This window comes from Bos taurus, chromosome 29 (assembly GCF_002263795.3).
Source record: "Bos taurus isolate L1 Dominette 01449 registration number 42190680 breed Hereford chromosome 29, ARS-UCD2.0, whole genome shotgun sequence".
NCBI classification, from domain to species: Eukaryota; Metazoa; Chordata; class Mammalia; order Artiodactyla; family Bovidae; genus Bos; species Bos taurus.
In genome coordinates this window covers 44,191,380-44,210,919 of record NC_037356.1, presented here as the reverse complement: position 1 = coordinate 44,210,919, position 19,540 = coordinate 44,191,380, and the positions used below count along the sequence as shown (strand labels likewise).

General features: G+C 45.0%; 1 protein-coding gene across 2 annotated transcripts in view; it reads right to left on the bottom strand.

Annotated features, from left to right (window-relative positions):
- The window catches only part of PACS1 (phosphofurin acidic cluster sorting protein 1), a 149,795-nt gene that overhangs the window by 91,790 nt on the left and 38,465 nt on the right, over positions 1 to 19,540 (bottom strand). The window contains exon 1 of one of the 2 annotated variants that reach the window (XM_024987117.2): positions 10,376 to 10,464. The exons of the other annotated variant lie outside the window; for it this stretch is intronic. The gene's annotated coding sequence lies outside the window, so the exon portion shown is untranslated. Of the gene's footprint in view, positions 1 to 10,375; positions 10,465 to 19,540 lie in introns of those variants that run through there. 2 annotated transcript variants of the gene reach the window in all.

Sequence of the window (19,540 nt, the reverse complement as noted above, 5' to 3'; positions counted from 1 at the left end):
CAGCAGCACACCGAACACGTGGGACTCTTCGCTGCAAGAGACAGCGCCTCGAAAGCCCATTCATTCATTCGAAACAGAGCTCCTAACTGCCAGCAAATCTAGAGGACCGCTGCAAACACCAGTGCCATGAAGGACACAGGCTCCGGCACCCCAGTCTCAGAAAGCGGGCTGTAAAGCGGGGTGAGGGAGTGGAGTAGTGAATATACCCGAGAGATAACACGCCATCAGACAGCAACAATGACAACCCAAAACAAGACGGAGACAGGACAGTGGGGCAAGTGTCCTAATTCAGACTGAGTGGTTAGGAAAGGCTCAGAACTCAGACAAGAACCAGCCATGCAAATTGCGAGTGGCAGAACATTCCAGAAGAGAGTCACAAATGCCCTCAGGAAGAATCAGGCTCAGAGTGCAACAAAGGGCAGACCTGTCTGGCTGGAGCAGAACAAGGGATGAGGTTAGATGAATACACAGAGGGGCTGTGTTGGTCCCGAGGCTAGGTAAACAGAGTCTGTGTTTTATTCTGATTGGAAAGGATCCGAGGTTTTTTAAACAGGGAAGTGCCGAGCTCTGCCCAGTGTCTGGGGGAGGCTCCTCTGGCTGCTCAAGAACTGGAGGGAGGCCACCCTGAAAGCAGGGAGGCCACGACTGGCACCCAGAAGACAGATGATGGTCCAGACATGGTCTAGGGCAGGGGCGGGTGGAACTGAAGAGACAGTGACAGATCTGTGATCTCTTCGGGAGCTGTATGGTACAGGACTTGCTGATGGACTGGAGGGGGGAACATGAGAAAGGAGAGCAGCAGAGAGGCCTTCAAGGTTATCAGCTTAAGAAGCAGGGTGGATGGTGGTACCATCCATTCATTTTCCTCAGATGAGTAAAGACTGCGAGAGTTCGTTGTTATTTTTTAATGGGAAAGGGATAAAATAAAGAGATCTGTTTTAGCAACTTAAAGTTTGAGATGTTGTTCAGTTGCTCAGTCGTGCCCGACTCTTTGCGGCCCCATGGACTGCAGCATGCCAGGCTTCCCCGTCCTTCCCCATCTTCCTGAGTTTGTTCAAACTAATGTCCATTGAGTTGGTGACGCCATCCAATTATCTCATCCTCTGTTGCCTCCTTCTCCTCCAGCCCTCAATCCTTCCCAAAATTAGGGTCTTTTCCAATGAGTCCACTCTTCGCATCAGGTGGCCAAAGTATAGGAGCTTCACCATCGTTCCTTCCAATGAATATTGGGGGTTGATTTCCTTTAGGATTGACTGGTTTGAACTGCTTACTGTCCAAGGGACTCTCAAGAGTCTTCTCCAGCACCACAGTTTGAAAGCATCAATTCTCTGGCACTCAGCCTTCTTTATGGTCCAACTCTCAATGGAGAAAGGAATGGCAAACCACTTCAGTATTCTTGTCTTGAGAACCCCATGAACAGTATGAAAGAGCAAAAAGCTTGAGATATCTGTAAGACATTCAGATGGAGCTACGAGGGAGGCAGTGAGTACACAAATTCAGAGATGAAACAACCAAACTGAAGATGCAAATTTACAAGACACATATAGACCTAATGTGTTTCTTCTAATTAGAAGAAAATACAGGGTAGTTTCTTAGTGACCTGAGGATAGGAAAGGGTTTCTTAAGGTATCAGAAATATAGGATTTCTGCTGAATAAAGGACACTATGAACAAAGTTTACAGATGGGTCAGGCCAGGAGATGACAGCTGCATCGTTAATAACTAACTCAAGATGGCTCAGACAGTAAAGAATTTGCCTGCAATGTGGGAGACCCATTCGATCCCTGGGTCAAGAAGATTCCCTGGAGAAGGGAATGGCTACGCACTCCAGTATTCTCGCATGGAGAATTCCACGGACAGAGGAGCCTGGCAGGTTATAGTCCCTGGGGTCACAAAGAGTCAGACAGGACCAAGTACTTTCAGGATTAAAACCTAGAACCTATGAGGAACTTGACTGGAAAAATGGGAAAAGGATATGATCAGGTCATTCATAGGGGCTGCCCTGGTAGCTCATGGTAAAAAATCCGCTGCAATGCAGGAGACCCTGGTTCAATTCCTGGGTCAGGAAAATCCCCTGGAGAAGGGATAGGTTACCCACTTCAGTATTCTTGGGCTTCCCTGGTGGCTCAGACAGTAAAGAATCTGCCTGCAATGCAGGAGACCTGGGTTTGATCCTTGGGTTGGGAAGATCTCCTGGAGGAGGGAATGGCAACCCATTCCAGTATTCTTGCCTGGAGAATCCCATGGACAGAGGAGCCAGCAGGCTACAGTCCCTGGGGTCTCAGAGAGTCAGACACGACTGAGCAACTAACACTTTCACTTAAAGGGTTAAAACCTGGAACCTATGAGGAACTTCACTGGAAACATGGGAAAAGGATATGACCAGGTCATTCATAAAAGGGAAATCCCTTTATATATCCCTGTAGTATGCACAGAGATCCTCATCCTCACTTAACAATCAGAGGAACAAGAATTAAAATAACAGGGGACACCCCTGGTGGTCTGATGGCTAAGACTTGCGCTCCCAGTACAAGAGGCTCAATCCCTGTTCAGGGAACTAGATCCTACGTACTGCAACTAAGACCCCTGTGCAGCCAAATACACAAATAACTTAAAAAAACAAAACCAAACAAAATAACATGCTACATCCATCAACTGACAAAAGTCTGACAATCAGATCTTGAGTGTTGCACTTTGTGGTGGGAGTAGAAAGGGAGCGGCCATGCTTAGCCGTTTAACTTCATGCTTCCTGAAGTTAAGTGTGAGTGAACTCAGGGAACTAACAGGCTTGTTGGTATTTAGCTGGAGAAACTCTTGTTCAAGCTCCTAAGACACACATGAGGTCTTTCATCAGAGCACTGTTTGTAGTGTAGGAAGCTGGAAAACAAGCTAAGCATCCATCTCTAGGGGGAAACAGAGAAATAAAACAAGGTAGATGCTAGTGATAAAATACAGTAAAGGAGCCAAATGCAATACAAATCCAACAACATGGAGAAAACTTAAAAACATAGTTTTAAGTGAAAAGAGGGTCAAAATGAGAAATGTGATACAGTATTATTTAAGATAAATTTACAAAAAACATCATACAAGGATACAAACATATTCAAGGGTAAATATTAAAGGCATCAGGGAAGAAATTAACAGGAATAGGGGACCGGACCAGGAGATGACGGTAAATGACAACCATGACAATAATAACCCCAGAGGGATCCTACAATGTCAACACAATGTAGTATGATAAATTTAGCTCCGCATTTGAGATCTAAAAGAAAAAAGTAACAAGTTCCACAGGGCAAAAGCGATGTTCCTTCTGTTCCAGCTGCCTTTCCCAATCTGCCTGACATTTTGCCGGTTGACTCATCAGACTTAACAGGCGAGGAAGGGAGCTGAGAGGGAGGGAGGCGGGCAGGGCACCAGGGCACAATGTAAATGGAGCCCCCGCGGTGTCCTGCACCCACCTTTATCACCACGGCGCTCGTCACACTGCTGAAATTACATGCATCCATGAGCATCTTCCCACCCCGGGAGTCCGATCACATTCATCCCTGTAAACCCAGGACTCAGCACAGTGCCTGGAGCGAAGAATACACTCAACTCGGACTGGCTTACTGGTTTGCTGCTTGGTAGACTGCATGAAAAATAAATAAATATTAGAACTCAACTGAGCTTCCCTGACTGTGATAATGTAGCTAAATGAATGCTCAATGATTATCACTGGCGATGGCTACACGTCCTTCCCGGCATCACTTATTCTAGCGTCAAAAGGAATGTCCATTTGGATGGCAGACACGTGAACAAACCTATCACAGAATTCAAGTCAAAGAGATGCTAGAGCAACACCAGAAATGCAAATGATAAAAGTTCATTTTAAGTGTGTGTGTGGGGGGATGGGCGATGCAGCACAAGTCAGATCATTCCCACTCTCGGGGGGTCAGGTAGTATCAACCTCTGAAATTACCGTTTGACACTATGTGAGCAAAATGTGAAAACTCTTCTTACTCATTTTAAATTAATTTTTAAATAAACTTGATTATGGTATAATTTACATACATATATCTTATATTTACATACAATAAAATAAATCCATTTTATTTCTTTTTTTTGGCTGCACCACGTGGCTTGGGGGATCTTAGCTCCCCAACCACGGACCGCACCCAGGCGAAGGCAGGGAAAGCTCCGAGCACTAACCACTGGATGGCGAAGGAATTCCCAAAATGCTTCCATTTAAAACGAACAGTTTGAGGAGTAATATTAAAAAGGTTTACTTAGAAAATTTTAAACACACAGAGAGTAGAATAGTCTCATAAACGTGATTTACCCAACACTCAGCTTCAACAGTTTTTAATGCATGACCAGTCCTGTCTCATCTCTACTCCTGCCCACAGCCCTTAGTGGATTATTTTGAAGCAAAGCCCAGACTTTATTTCTCTGCATATGTAAATACTTCAATTGTGACTGTTCAGTCACTAAGTCATGTCTGACTTTTTGTGACCCCCTGGACTGCAACACGCCAAGCTCCTCTGTCCTCTACTGTCTCCCTGAGTTTGCTCAAATTCACGTCCGTTGACTCGGTGAAGCTGTCCAACCATCTTGTCCTCTGCTGCGCCCTTCTCCTTTTGCCTTCAGTACTTATCTCTAAAGGATATTCATTTAAAATGTATCCATAATATCATTTCCACACTGAAAACAATTAACAATAACTTCTTAACAGCATAAATTAATCTGTACCCGCATTTTCCAGATTGTCTCACATGTTTTCCTTCATTATGCTTGGCAGAATCAGCACCATAATCATTATTGGTTCAATCACTTAAGTCTCTGTTTATCTACAGGTGTCCCCTCCATCCTTTCTTCCCCTCATTACCGTTTATTTGTTGAAGAAACGGGTTTGTCCTATAAAACACCTGCAGTTTGGAATTTGCTGACTATAGCCCTAAAAACAATTGCCCACGTTTCTGTCCCGTGTAGTCCCTATAAAACTGCAGTAAGATCTAGAGGTTTAAACAAGTTCTGGTTAAGAGCCAGCAGGGCAACATTACAGGTGGTATCACAGGCCTCTGTGAGGAGACGTATCATGTTCCAGGTGCTCTTTGTCTCACTTTTTGAAAAACATAATCTTTACCTCCACCAGCTGAAAAAAAAAAGCATTTATGACCGTTTATAAGATTCATTTCATCTAGAAAAGTGTAACAAAGTATAGGACGTCAACCCCCATTTAACAGACTGATTCTGGGCTGTGGCGTCCCTAAGGAAGGAAAAGTAGGCTTTGAGTCACCATCTCCAACACTGAAGACGGTCCCACCCAGTGTATCCATGAATCACTTGAAGCCATACACCGGGCGCACACTGCCGTGCCCACCTTCTGCGCATGTCTCAGCTCCCCGAGGCCGGGGGCGGGGTGGGGGGGGGCAGTCTTGGGCCCCTCCTCCATCCCAACACAGACAGCTCTGCACACAGGCAGCCCCTAGGCGAGGGTGACCGCCGCGCACTTCTCCAAGCAAAGGCCCTTCTCTACCCCTGATGAGGTCCAGCCTCTTTCATTAGCACTTCACAGAGTCAGCAACATCCACAATTTACCAACCAGAAAACAGAGGCACAGAGAAGAAATGTAAAGAGTGAATCAGTGGGAGGGTCCAGCAAGAACTCAGTGATCACTGGTCGTTCAGGGAAACCTGCTGAGTTGTGTGTGTTTCTGCTTTAATGCCTCCTCCTTCCCTCCAGGGAGATGCATGACTCTGAACAATCCGAGTCTGTGAGGGAAGGACAGCCGTGGACGCTGTCTAGACAAGGAACCAGAGGGCCCGGTACAGTGACCTTCCTGCTCTCTTAGTCAGGACAAGTCCCTGCTTGACAAGAAGTGTGTGCGTGCGTGCGTGTGTGTGTGTCGTGTCCGACTCTCTGTGACCCCATAGACAGTAGCCTGTCAGGCTCCTCTGTCCGTGGGATTTTACAGGCAAGAATACTGAAATGGATTGCCATTTTCTTCTCCAGAAGATCCTCTCGACCCAGGGATCAAACCCACATCTCTTGCATCTCCTGCACCTCCTGCACTGGCAGGGAGATTCTTTACCACTAGCACCACCTGACATGAACTAAGTTATCACAAAAGAGAATATGAATCAGTTCATTAATTAGGCAATTAACATTACCCATGAAGACTTCCCTGGTGGTCCAGTGGATAAGAATCCGCCTGCCAATGCAGGGGACGTGGGTTCCATCCCTGGTCCAGGAAGATCCTACGTGCCACAGAGCAACCAAGCCCCTGACCCGCAACTACTGAGCCCAATCTCTAGAGCCCATGAGCCTCAACTACTGAAGCCTGTGTGCCTAGAGCCTGTGCTCTGCAACAAGAGAAGCCACCGCAGTGAGAAGCCTGTCCATCACAATGAGAGAAAGCCCTCGCAGCAACGAAGACCCGGTGCAACAAAAAATAAGTAAAACTAATTAATTAGCTAATTAATTTAAAAAATGATAAAGAAAGAACCCACGAAATTTGGGCTGGGGGAGAGGCAAGCAGTTATACACTCCAGCCTCCCCACAGTACAGTGGCGAGGCCTGCCTTCAGGGAGCCCTGCAGAGGAAGTCGGGGTCCCTGGCAGGAGGACCGGGGTCTCTCTCTCCCCACTCTGAGAAAGCCCTCGGCCACCAGCAGCACGACGCGACACCAGTAGCTCCAGGGCCTTGTGCTGCCCGTCACCTCCTACTCGCCTCCGGGCCTGGCTGGCTCTTTACTGCCTCCAGAAACAAAGGTTCGAGTATGATGCTTCTTGTGCCAGTACCTGCTGTCTCCTAACCCAAGCTGCAGCAGCACAGGCCTCTGCTGACAGACAGCGTAACCTTCAACACAAAAGGATCGCGCGCTCCCTCATCCCGGCCCCCACCTCTGGACCAGAGCAGATTAAATTAAGAATTCTCAAAATTCCCAAAGGTGTCACACACATTTAAAGTTGCCGGGTCAAAGATTCATTCTGGCGGCAGACAACCACAAAGGATTTCAGTGTTACATACAGTGGAAACGATTGTAAGAAATTCTAAATATGGACAGACCAGTAATTTAAATTTCTTTTTCTAATGGCGAATGCTTTTCTTCTCAGTTCAATATCTGATTCGAAGTCAGGCTCCAATTAAGGAAAGCGAGACCCAGTTTTCTGGTTCCACTGGGATTTACTTGGTCAGGGATTACCTGTCGGTTGGTCGCGAGTGTGTTTCCAGCTAAAGTGTACTGCTGGGAGCCTTGTCAGTGACTAACTGATGTGTTTCAGGAGAAGGAAACACCCTGATTACTAGCAGTCAAGGGCAAAGTCAAGCCCAAACAAGGAACTCTCCCTCCTGGTCTGGTGCTTTCCCCAGGCAGGCCATGGCCACTTGTCTCGAACGGGCCGGCTGGGTGAAGCTGGCAAATCAACCTGCCTAGGTTTTGATTTCCTGTCTTTCAGCAGCTTTACTCCCCACAGCCAAAAGTTTACTCCCCGAAACTCCAATGATAAAGAGGGACACCAGGAAAAACACAGTGCTTCTTCCTCAGCTGGACTTCTGGGGTCTATCTGAGACAGGGTGGGACCTGGGACCCTTTCGCTGCAGTGCCAGCACCCGGACACACCTCTCCTCCAGCAACAAAATATAAAGAAACTGTATGGGACGAAAAATTAGCACGTGCATGCCCAGTTGGGGCAAATTCTGGACAAGATACAGAGACCAAAGAACCCAACTGCCACTTCTGAAGTTGTTGTTCAGTTGCTCGGTCGTGTCTGACTCTTTGCGACCCCATGGACTGCAGCACACCAGGCTCCCCTGTCCTTCACTATCTCCCAGAGTTTGCTCAAACTCATGTCCACTGAGTTGGTGATGCTATCTAACCATCTCATCCTCTCCTGCCCCCTTCTTCTTTGCCTTCAATCTTTCCTACCATCAGGGTCTTTTCCAATGGGTTGGCTCTTCGCACTGGGTGGCCAAAAGTACTGGAGCTTCACCTACAGCATCAGTCGCTTCTGAAGGGCCAGGAGCAAAAGCAGGGTACTATGCCCTCTGCATAGAGCACCACCTAAGGGCTGGGCCAAACACGTAAGCCGCCCTTCTGGCCAGACCCCTGGACACATCCCTACCCTCACCCCAAAAAAGGAACAAACTCGTCCCCCTCGGGGAGTAACAAGCACTGGAACCTGTCACTTGTTCTCATGCCCTCGTGCTGCAGCAGGGGCCCCAACAAAGCAAAACCTTGCCTGAATTTCTTGTCTAGCCTCTGATCAATTTCTATTGACTGGGGAAGGCCAGGAACCTTGGTCAATAACACATCTGTGACAACTGGAGTGGCGACATTCCTGAGACCAGAGGAAGCAGCCAGGACAAGCCAGTGTTCTGGGATGGCAGGGCAGGAAGAAAAATGAACATGGGTCCCCAGCTGCTGAATCAACTCACTTTGGAGTTACCCTGCCTCTAGACTCTGTTATCTGAAACAGTGCCTGGGTGTTTAAGTCACTGAGTTGGCTTTTGTTTTCCTTGAAGGTGAAAGCATTCCACCCGATAACACTTATTGACCTAAAAGGTTTGCCACAGCATGAGCTGTGTGCAGCAATGAAAGGCAGAACTGGATCTCTGTAATTAACACAAACACACAAGAAAGCAAAACAAAATACCCTCTGTCCTTGTCATTAAAACAAGAGAGAGGCTTTGGGACAGGTCAAGAGCAAGGTTACCAGGAAAAATACAGTAAGTGAATCCACATGTTTAGCAATTCAATACACAAACTTGGACCAGGAAACTGCCCTGTAGGAACTGACTGTGCTTCATTTCAGAAATACTCATTAGAAGACAACTTTAAACACAGTATTTATATGGATGACAATCCTCTGAGGTACTCACACTATTTCCATTTTACAAATAAGAAAACTAAAGTGCAGAGAAGTTAAGTAACTGGCCCAAAGTGACCCCGCAACACGCAGTTTTCTCCACCTGGAACTCCCTTGTTTGCCCCTCCCTAACTCCTAAGTATCTTTCAGGTTCCAACTTGAAGCAACATCACTTCCTTAGAAAAAGGTGTCTTTGATGTGTCCGGACAAGGTTCAAAGCTCCCGTTACACTCCACTGCATGCAATGCTCTACTGAAGCCCTGTGTACCCTCATGATTATTTAAATATTTGTCTTCCTCAAATGTACAGGATGTACATGCCCTGAGGACAGGTCGGTCCTGTGCACTGCCACACAGCATTGCCAAAGCTGAGCAGAGGGACTTTCCTGGTGATCCAGTAGTTAAGACTCTGTGCTCCCAATGCTGAGGGCCTGGGTTCGATCCCTGGTCAGGGAACTAGACCCCGCATAGCACAGTGAAGACCCAGCATGCCGCAGCTAAGGCCTGGCTCAGCCAAATAAACAAATCTTTTTTAAAAAGCTGAGCAAAATGCCTTGTCCTTAAAAGGCTCACAGTCTGACAGAGAGACTGCAGATGAACAGTTCTTTACAACTCAATGTGAGAGGCAGAGAGATGTGCGCACGGGGCCCGGCAGAAGCCCAAGAGAGTTGGGGCAGGGGGAGGGTTCATGGAAGAGAATCCCGGAAACCAAGCTCTGAAAGATAAGGAAATTAGGAGAAAAGGAATACAGAAGAAGGGTGTTCTAAGCAGCTCGAGCATAAGATCTACGTTTAGAGAAGGACGAGGCCATGGAATTTTAGGGGAACTGCCCCACAAGCTCACTATGTCTGGAGTCTGAGATCAGACAATGATTGAAGGAAGCCTGAAAGACAGGAAGATTCAGTTCTACATCCAGAGATAGCAATCTGCTGTGTTGGTCCCTAAAATAATCCAGTAACAATGGATATAAGGACGCACACCAAGCATCTCAGATTTATAATGTCATTTCATCTTCCAACTGCCCTTAGGATCAATACGCCCACCAGGAGGGAAGATCACACACGCTAGCAAATGGCAAAGCCAGGCTCTGACTTGCAGTTGTGTTAGAGGACCCCAAAGCCCGTGCTCTTAGCCACAATCTAATCCTTATCTAGCTTACTATGCACTGATATGATCTTACATAGTTGTAGGTAATTCAAATAATTATCATGATCCAACTAGGAAAGCTGGCTATTTAAGAAATCCCGTATCTTTGTCATTAAGCAAATCATAAACACAAACATCTCATACATTGAGATTGGTTAAAATAAAGGATTCAAAATACTAATTAAGTATTAAGTACTAAGTAACTAGTATTCACTAGACTTTTTAAGATGATGATTAAATGAGAATTATTCAAAGACAGAAAATGCAGTATCCTGACAACTGACATTCCAACTCTGCCTCAAAATTTGTTACCTCTAAAATCATCAAAAATTATGCAAAGAAAATCCAAGACTGCCTCAGTCTAAGTCTCCTCATCAAAACTCACCTTCCTGGGGACTTCCCTGGTGGTCCAGCGGTTGGGACTCCATGCTTGCCATGCAGGGCCCAGGTTCCATCCCTGGTTGGAGAATCAGATCCCACATGCCATCACTAAAGATCTCATGCCCCGCAACTAAGACCCCGTGCAGCTAGATAAATAAACAACAAAAAACAAACATCAAAAATAAAACTAACCTTCCTAGGGAGAATTAAAATTACTAATTAAACAATTCAGTTATTGAGAATGGGTGGAAAGGAAAGACAGTGGCTAAGGCAGAGGAAAGGGGATACAACATACAAAATATCTTTTCCCTACTGTCATTTGCATAGTAAATTGAAATAATCACTGAATGTGTTCACAAGGCAAGACATAACACTCTACGTGCCAATTCCAGTTAAAACATGAGCAGAAATTTTTCCCAGTTAGGTAAAGTCTTGGTTCAAAGAACTCACGTGTTTTGGAAGCCCGTTATCAGCAAAAATGCAAACATACTAAGTCACAGTTGACGGGCTATTAATAAATCATTACTACAAACTGCTGGGACATCGCTGCTGTTTTAAAATGTTTCATAATATATAGTAAGAATTCACAGACTGAAAATAATTATCATGGTTACACCAGATTAAACATTTATTAGTGCCAGGAGTTTTTAGAACAAGCGATCACTTCCTTCCTTTTTTTGTTGTTGTTTCAACATTTATTTACTTATTTGGCTGTGCTGGGTCTTAGCTGTGGCATACGGGATCTCTTCTTTAGTTGCAGCATGCGGGATCCTTAGCTGTGGCATGTGGGATCTAGTTCCCTGACCAGGGATGGAACCTGGGCCCCCGGTGCTGGGACCACAGCGTCAGCCACTGGGCCACCAAGGAAGTCCCTCATGTCATTCTTATGATCACAATTTCCGATGAGCTGACTAAGGCACAGAGAGTTTAGATCAACTGCTCAGGGTCACCTGGGAAGGAAGTAACACAGCCAGGATGCACACATAGGTCTGTCTGGTGCTGGCGTTCATGCTCCTTCCACCAAGCAGCATCGTCTTTTCTGGGCTGAAAGGCAGGTTATCTGGTTTACTCACCAACCAACCCTATCACTGAAAGAGACCTGCAGGGACAGTAAAGAACTGTCCTGAGGTCCTCTGGCCCAGATCTCCTACCCTGAGGTGAGCACAGTCTATAATCATTTTGACTCATACCAGATACTCTCTTTCTGAGACTACTAAAAAATGTCCCCATAACTAAATTCAAACTAGACAAAACAAGAATGACACATGTAAATGCCTGTCGCTATGCACAGAGCTGTGGGTGCATCACGTTTTGGTGGGAGACAGGACAAGAGGCGCCTCAAACACTTCCTGTGCATTACTTGCAATCAGCGAGCAGAAGATAACAGGCTTACATGCGTTCCATTTCACCACCATCATCTCTGCCGCCTCCTGCCTTTCAGCAGGGCATTAAAGGACGTTAGTGAAAAAAAAAAAAAAGCAGACACAGACAATAAACAAATGAGCCTGGCGATGTTCCAATAAAGTTTTATATGTAGACTCAAAGATTTGAATTTCATATCATTTTCACATGCCATGAAATATTATTGTTCTTCTGATTTTTTTCCAGCTACTTAAAAAACAACAGCTTTGGGCTATAGAAGAACAGGTAGTGGACCAGAGGGCATCAGCTGAACCTGCATTAAACCAACGTAGAGAAAGTCAGAAGAGATCAAAGGAAAAGTAGTGAGCCACAGAGCAAGGCTACAGCCTTTCACTCTCTTTTTTTGTAAAATTATTTAGTTAGTTATTTTTGGCTGTGCTGGGTCTTCACTGATGCACGGGCTCTCTCTAGTTGCGGCGAGTGGGGGCTGCTCTGATGGCAGTGCGAGGGCGTCTCACTTCGGGGGCTTCTCTTGTGGAGCACGGGCTCTAGGCGTGGGTAACTTCAGTAGTCGTGGCGCCCACGCTCAGCTGCTCCGCAGCATGTGGAATCCTCCAGGACCAGGGATCGAAGCCATGTCCCCTGCGAGGGCAGGCGGATTCTCAACCACTGTGACCATCAGGGGAGTCCTGCAGCCTTTTTCTTGACTCAGTGCTGGAGCCACTGATTCGGGAGGCCTTCGTGGACCCTCCTCCACTCCCACTTGGGGGAAGTGTCCCAGTTTTCAGTTCTCACTGAACTTGGGCCTCTCTCTATCCTAACACTTACCATAATACATCCAGTCAATCATCTGTGCATGTTTCTGTCTCTTTTTACATCTATATTCCTAGCCGACCCCATGGACAGAGGAGCCTGGCAGGCTATAGTCTATAGGGTCCCAAGAGGGGGGCACAACTTAGGGACTAAACCAGCCAACACAGATGCTCAAAAAAAAAAAAAAAAAACCTAGAGGGAAGGGTGAGAAGGAAAATAAAAGATGAATAAGCTCAGAAATTCTTATTTTCATATAAACACAGACACCAGCACAAGGTCTTGCCAGCGCGTCCGTGACACACACCTAAGGAGTTAAGTCAGCAACTTACCTACTTTTCGCATCTGTTAACAATCTCTGTTGTTTATGGCCCATAAATATACACCAGCCCCTCCACCTATTCTTTATATTCATGCCTCCCCTCAAGCCAGGCATCTGACTAACTTGTTTAGACGAATCTGGATGAAAAAGGTCCAAGCATCAATTTAAAATGACCGCTAAGTCTCCAGAAAGGCTTGGGGTGCCCTGGGGGTCTGAAGAACACAGATGAAAAAATTACTGTCCCTGGAACACTAGCCCCCAAGACGAATGATGGCTTCAGATGGTTTAAAGAAAACCTGAGAAGCCACAATTACCAGATGCAATATGAACATTAACACGGGAAAGTCTACCCCGTCATTATCACAAAAAGCATAAAAGAGAGATAAACAGCTTCAATCACGCATGGTTGGACGGATGGCCTTGTGCTGGGTCATTAACTTTCTCTGTGCTGTGGGTTCCTCTGGCAGCCCAGAGAAGCCAGCAGCTCCTTTCTCAGAACAATGGTTTTGAATACATAAAACCGTCTGCATAGTTTGAAAAGGAAGCGGGTTATCGTAATTAGCCCACACGACCTCTCCCTGACACTTCCTGTCTCCTTTCCCTGCTTCATTTTTTCTGCTGGCGTTTGTCACTACCTAACACATGGCACGTATCTGACTTGTGTTCTCTCATCTGGTAGATGTCTTCCCAGCTACAGCCTTGTTTCCATGAGGGCAGGGGAGTTAACCTACTTTGTTAACCACTTTATTTTCAAAACGTACAAAATGGCTGGGATATAACAGAGGCCCAAGAGAAATATGTCAAATTTGTAAACAAACCTCGTCTCCTAGGAGCTATATTCTAAGAGGAATCGGAGGCAGTTCTAGGATCTGTCATCCTTAAGCAAGAAAACATGCAATGTCGTGTGTCCACGCGTGCTCAGTCGCGTCCAATTCTTTTGGACCCAAGGACTGCAGCCCAGCAGGCTCCTCTGGCCATGGGATTTCCCAGGCAAGAATACTGGAGTGGATTGCTATTTCCTTCTCCAGGGCATCTTCCCAACCCAGGGATCGAACCTGAGTCTCCTGCTTGGCAGGCAGGTTCCTTCCTGCTGAGCCACCAGGGAAGCCCTAGCACACACAACACTTCATATTTACTCATACCTTCTGAGCAGCGCTGGAAACCTTTTATTCATGCAACCTCATGCATCTACAATAAACTTAATAGCTGAGGGCAAAGAAAGGATGTGTGGTATGAGAAGTCAAAGGCTCCCAGGTTAGTCAGTGAACAAAATCCAGGGGTCAGGTCTCCTGCTGACCCACTCTGCCTACACTCTAACCTCGTCCTCTGAAGCTTCTGCTGCCTGGCCTTCAGTCACTTTCCGGCTGAAGTGTATTAACACCTAACTGCACAGTGACGATAAGAGACAACTCATTCACAACAGCCACACTCCTTTGCAACAAGGTTCTAGATTTCCAACTTCTTGCCAAGGCAACTCTTAAAGAGAGGAAATGTTTTGTTGCTAATTCATCTTATTCACTGTAAATTACAAGGTTAACAGGAATGTAAACCCTCAGCCGTGACAGGCTGCCTACATGGTCTGTCTCTCAAAGTCCTAAAAGAAAGGAAGCTCAGAGCCCAGACAGCTCCAAGCTTCAGAGAAATGCAATAACTTCCACCAACTGCAACACCTTCGCTCTGCAGTGTGCTAATGAATTAGAAAAGCCAACCAGAAACCCGAAAAAGAAAGGTGGGGTGGGAAGAGGTTGACAAGGTCAGGTAATAGGACAGAAACCGTGTGCTTGGATGTTTCACAACCGCAGGGCAGTCAGCACCTCACGGGAAGGCAGTCCGGGCTCTTCTTGGGTGGCCAGGCAAACATCAGCCCGCTCCCCGCCCCCAGCTGGCCCCAAAACAGAGTGGAGGAAATACGCTTGTATCAGGAGGGTTCTGAGACACTCAAACCCGTCTGCTTAAAATATAACCTTCTAAATCTCCTTAAACATCAGAATTATCCATGTATGTGCATCTTCCTATGTTCAGAGAAAGGAAACAGGAAGAAATAGGGTTTTTTTGTGGGTTTGTTTTTGGTATGTGGTTTTTTTTTTTTTTTGAGGGGGTTGTTTTTATTAATGATATTTCAAGTACCAGGAAACCAGCAACAGCTGGTCATCGACGACAGAAAGTTCCATGGTAATGAAGTGTATTAAGAGGATTCCAAGTTGAAAAAGAGAGCGAGAGAGACATTTTTCACATAGGCTGGACTCCAGCTCAGTGAGAAAATACTAACCTAGACCAACCATTCTAACCACTGCTGACCTCTTGTATTGTTCTGGCTCTGATCCTTAGAGATAAACTCTTCTTTTGAACTGGCCCAATAAAAACTGTAATACAGTTTTGTAACCACTCATAGTGCTCTTGCTTTATAATCACACTTCAAGAGAAAGCCCTGAAAATAGTGATGAATAAAGCCCACGAGCACAGAAAATTCATTTTCAACCTTTTCTTTCAAAGCAAAGGTCTTCAGTGTCATTCCAACTTTACAACATCAGTGAGGTACCAGTAAGCTTTTTTAGAATATGCTGTAGAGGTAATTACATAACTGAATAAAAAAAGAAGTGAAAAACCCTAAAAACACAAATTATTTACATTCATCTAATTTCACTGATTGTTAAAGTGAAAACTGGAAATAAACTAAATATTCATTTACTGGGATTAGTTAAATAAACGGTTTTGTCAATTTCGTGGAATACTACAGAGCCATGAAAAAGAATGAGAAAGACCTCCAAGTACAGAAACAGAAAAATCTCCAGGACACCTTTGTCACAGGAAAAGGACAAGCTAAACAACTCACCGTGATTCTGCTTATGTAAAACATTTAAATGAGTCTGTACAAATACTGTACTTAAATACTCAGGACAGTTTGTCAAGGGACAGGAAGAGAAGCGAGGGAGTTTGGGGAAAATTTTCACGTCATTCACATGCTATTGTGTATTTTTAAAAAATCTTAGTATGGAAAAAGGGCTAGATGATTCAATGAATCAAAGGGAAGAAAAACAAAGATGAAAACCTATTAATGTCAGAGCAAGAGTGTGATCATTGGACAGTCTTCTGTCTGCCACACCTCAAAACAGTTTTTAGTTCAGCTACTGTATTGACAGAAACAAGATGAATCATGAACATTAAGAACAAGATTTCTGAAGCGGTAAGCCTACACTATGATCAAAGTACACAAGTCATCTTCTCTAAAAGAACTGAGAGTTTAAAACGTACACTTCTTACATCTTCCTGTCAAGTCAGACGAGCTGCATTTTCTTTTCTGGTTGTTTTGTAAAACAGCCGTACTTCCACTGCAAGTACTTGTCCCCTGATACTGAAACCTGACTAGCCTTGATGGCAAGTTCCAACAGCATACCTGAAAATAAACAACGGCACTGCAACTTAAAAGGTGCTTTGCTAGGACTTCCCTGGTGGGCCAGCGGTTAAGACGCTGAGGCTCATCCATGCTGCACCGTGGAGCAGTACTTCAGTCCTTTTTTTTTAAGGTGCTTATCATGCTTTATTGAGACCATGCTACTTGAATATACTCTGCAGGTATCTTTGATATCACATTCTTTATGCAGTATACAGGCTCTTTCTTTTCTTGTATCTGAGTCATTCCATCAGTTGATTCCTGAAGGAAGTGATGTTCCCTTTTTCCCTTTTCTGGCTGTGCCACACAGCATGTGCGAGCTGAGTTCTCCAACCAGGGTCTGAACCTGTACCCTCTGCATTACAAAGTACAGACTCTAAACCGCTGGGCCACCAGGGAAGTCCCTTCATTCCTTTTTAAGGCCAAGTAATACTGCACCGTATGGACCACAAATTGTTTATCCATTCGTTTGTCGATGGACATTCGAGTTGTTCCCAGTTTTGAATCAGTATGACTAAATCTGATGAACACATAGGCACCAGAAGCTTTTGACTCCTTTCATTTTCTACTTCAGCACTGCCATCTACTCTCAGCTCACCACCAGTCCTATTCTTATATTGGCCCTATGTGTAATGGGAAAAGTGATCGCTTATTCTACGAACATACATTAAAGACCTACTGTTTCCAGGGACTGTTCAGGCACCAGGGACACAGTAAGGAGCAAGACAGAATAATCCCTCCTCTGCAAAATTCACAATCTTTTTTGAGGGGAGAGGTTGCAGAAGGAGAAAGGTATAAGTGTAAAAAAGATAACTTCAGATAGGATATATAATAGAAAAAGTTAAAAGTAACATATTCAGAAAGCGGCTGGAAGCCCGTATGTCTAGTTCAGATCTGGCAGCCAGGGAAGACCTACCTGAGCTGAGACCTGAATGACACCAAGGAGACGGCCACGTGACCATCTGAGATCAAGGCATCCCAGGCAGAGAGCACTGCAAGCGCAAAATCCCTAAAGACAGACTGACCCTCTCCTTGGCAAGGACTCACAGAAAGGCCAACGTGATAGAAATGCAGTGAACAAGGGTAAGAGGGGAAGCTGGAGAGGCTCGCAGCGGCCAAGCCAAATAACCTTTACAGGCCAAGAAGTCTGGGTTTCACTGGAGGGTATTAGCAGGGAAGAAAAATAATCAGGTGTGCATTTTATTTTTATTTTATTTTATTTTTAAACTTTACAATATTGTATTAGTTTTGCCAAATATCGAAATGAATCCGCCACAGGTATACCTGTGTTCCCCATCCTGCACCCTCCTCCCTCCCCCCAGGTGTGCATTTTAAAAACATCACCCTGGCTGCATGGAGAACTGTTAAGAGAAAGAGGAGAAGCAGATCAGTTAGATGGCTACTGCACGAAACAGGTGGTGGGGATGGCTTGGACAACATGGAAAGCAGAGAAAACAGGATGATGGTGATGGTGTCAAGATATCTTAAAAGTAGATAAGTAGCTCTTGCTAATGGATTAGATGTAGCAGGAAGAAAAAAAGAAGAATCTAGGATAATTGCTAGGTGTGTGGCTTGGGCAACCAGGTGGACGACAGGACCATACACTGAGATGGGGAAACCTGCAGGAAGGGGTTTAGACTCGCGTGGAGAATCAGGAGTTCTAGTCTAGTCTAGTCTACAGATCTGCAAGATGCTTTCTTTGCTTTCCCTGTGGTCCAAACATTGCCACCAGAGGGAAGCTGTGATACCAGTTAAACGTCCAAATGCAGATGTCAAATAGGCACTCAGACATACAAGTTTGAAGTTACGGGACGTCAGGGCTGGATATACTCTTAGTGAAGAATGGATTCGTGAAACTGAGAATGGGATTATACAACTGTGCTTCTGAAAGCAGCAGACACCTACCCCAGAGCCCCAGGACCACACCTGGTGAACAGGACTCCAAGAACAATTTTACTGGGGTCTGGGGGCGAGTGGATAGGGAGGGATGAATTTAATATTCGAACACACACATATAAAGTCTAAAGTGCTGGATTTACAGTTTTGCAAGATTAAACATAAGATTTCAAGGGCATTTTGTGTTTGCAGCAGGCAGTTTCTGAACTATATTACAAGACACCCAGTGATACATCTGCATGGATTTCTTGGAGTATTTCAGGAAAAAGGTTGGAGAAGTACCAGAATATACAACAGTTAATCAGCAAAAACATATCACATGGACTAGACCTCTGGGCCTACAGCTACGGGGCTTACAAGACAGAGCAGCACAGCTGCTAAGGATGTGGACTTCAGAGTCAAACAGACCTAGGCTCAGATGCCATCTCTGCTGCTCGTTAGCTGCGGACGCACAGGGTCACTGTAAAGGTTAAATGACAGAATACTGCAATGTGCACTTATGCTCAGCCCCTGGTTAAACACCAACCCCAATATTTCCTCTCTACAGGGTCTCAGTGTATAATGAGCTCTACAAGACATAAATTTATAGGAGCATAATAATAAAAGTTACATATGAAAAATTCTCAATGTGGCTGGTAGGACTGGTCAGGAAAGCACGGAGATTGAGCTGAAGAAGACTGATACAGGAACTTCACACACCGCTGGTGGAAATGCAAAATGGTGCAGCCAATATGGAAAACAGGATGGAGACTGCTAAAAAAATTACAACTAGAGCTACCATATGATCCAGCAATTCTATTTCTGTGTATTTATCCAAAGAATATGAAAACACTAATTTGAAAAGAAACCTGTACTCCCGTGTCCACTGCAGGACTATTTATTACAGCCAACGTATGGGCACAACCTAAGTGCCCGTCAACAGATGAATGGATAAGGAAGATGTGGCGAATGTAACACACACACACACTTATGGCTCCATACACACAATGCAGCATTATTTAGCCATAAGAAAAATGAAATCTTGCCATTTGCAACACCAGACATGAACCTGGAGGGAATTATGCTAACTGAAATAAGTCAGATAGAAAGACAAAAACCATATGATTTTACTCACATATAAACAGCAATGTAAAATACAAAAGACAGTATAAAAATATAAACATTTTTATAAAGTATAAAAAACATACAAAATAAGTGAGCAAACCAAATCAAACAAAAACAGATATGTAGATACAGAGAACAAAGCAGTGGTTACGAGGGGCAGGCGGGGGGGCGGGTGGAGGGAAGGGTGAAATCGGTAAAGCTGGTCAGCTGTATGGTGTCAAACGGAAACCACATTTTTGGCAGTGAGCACGCTATAGTGTGCACAGAAGTAGAAATACACATGT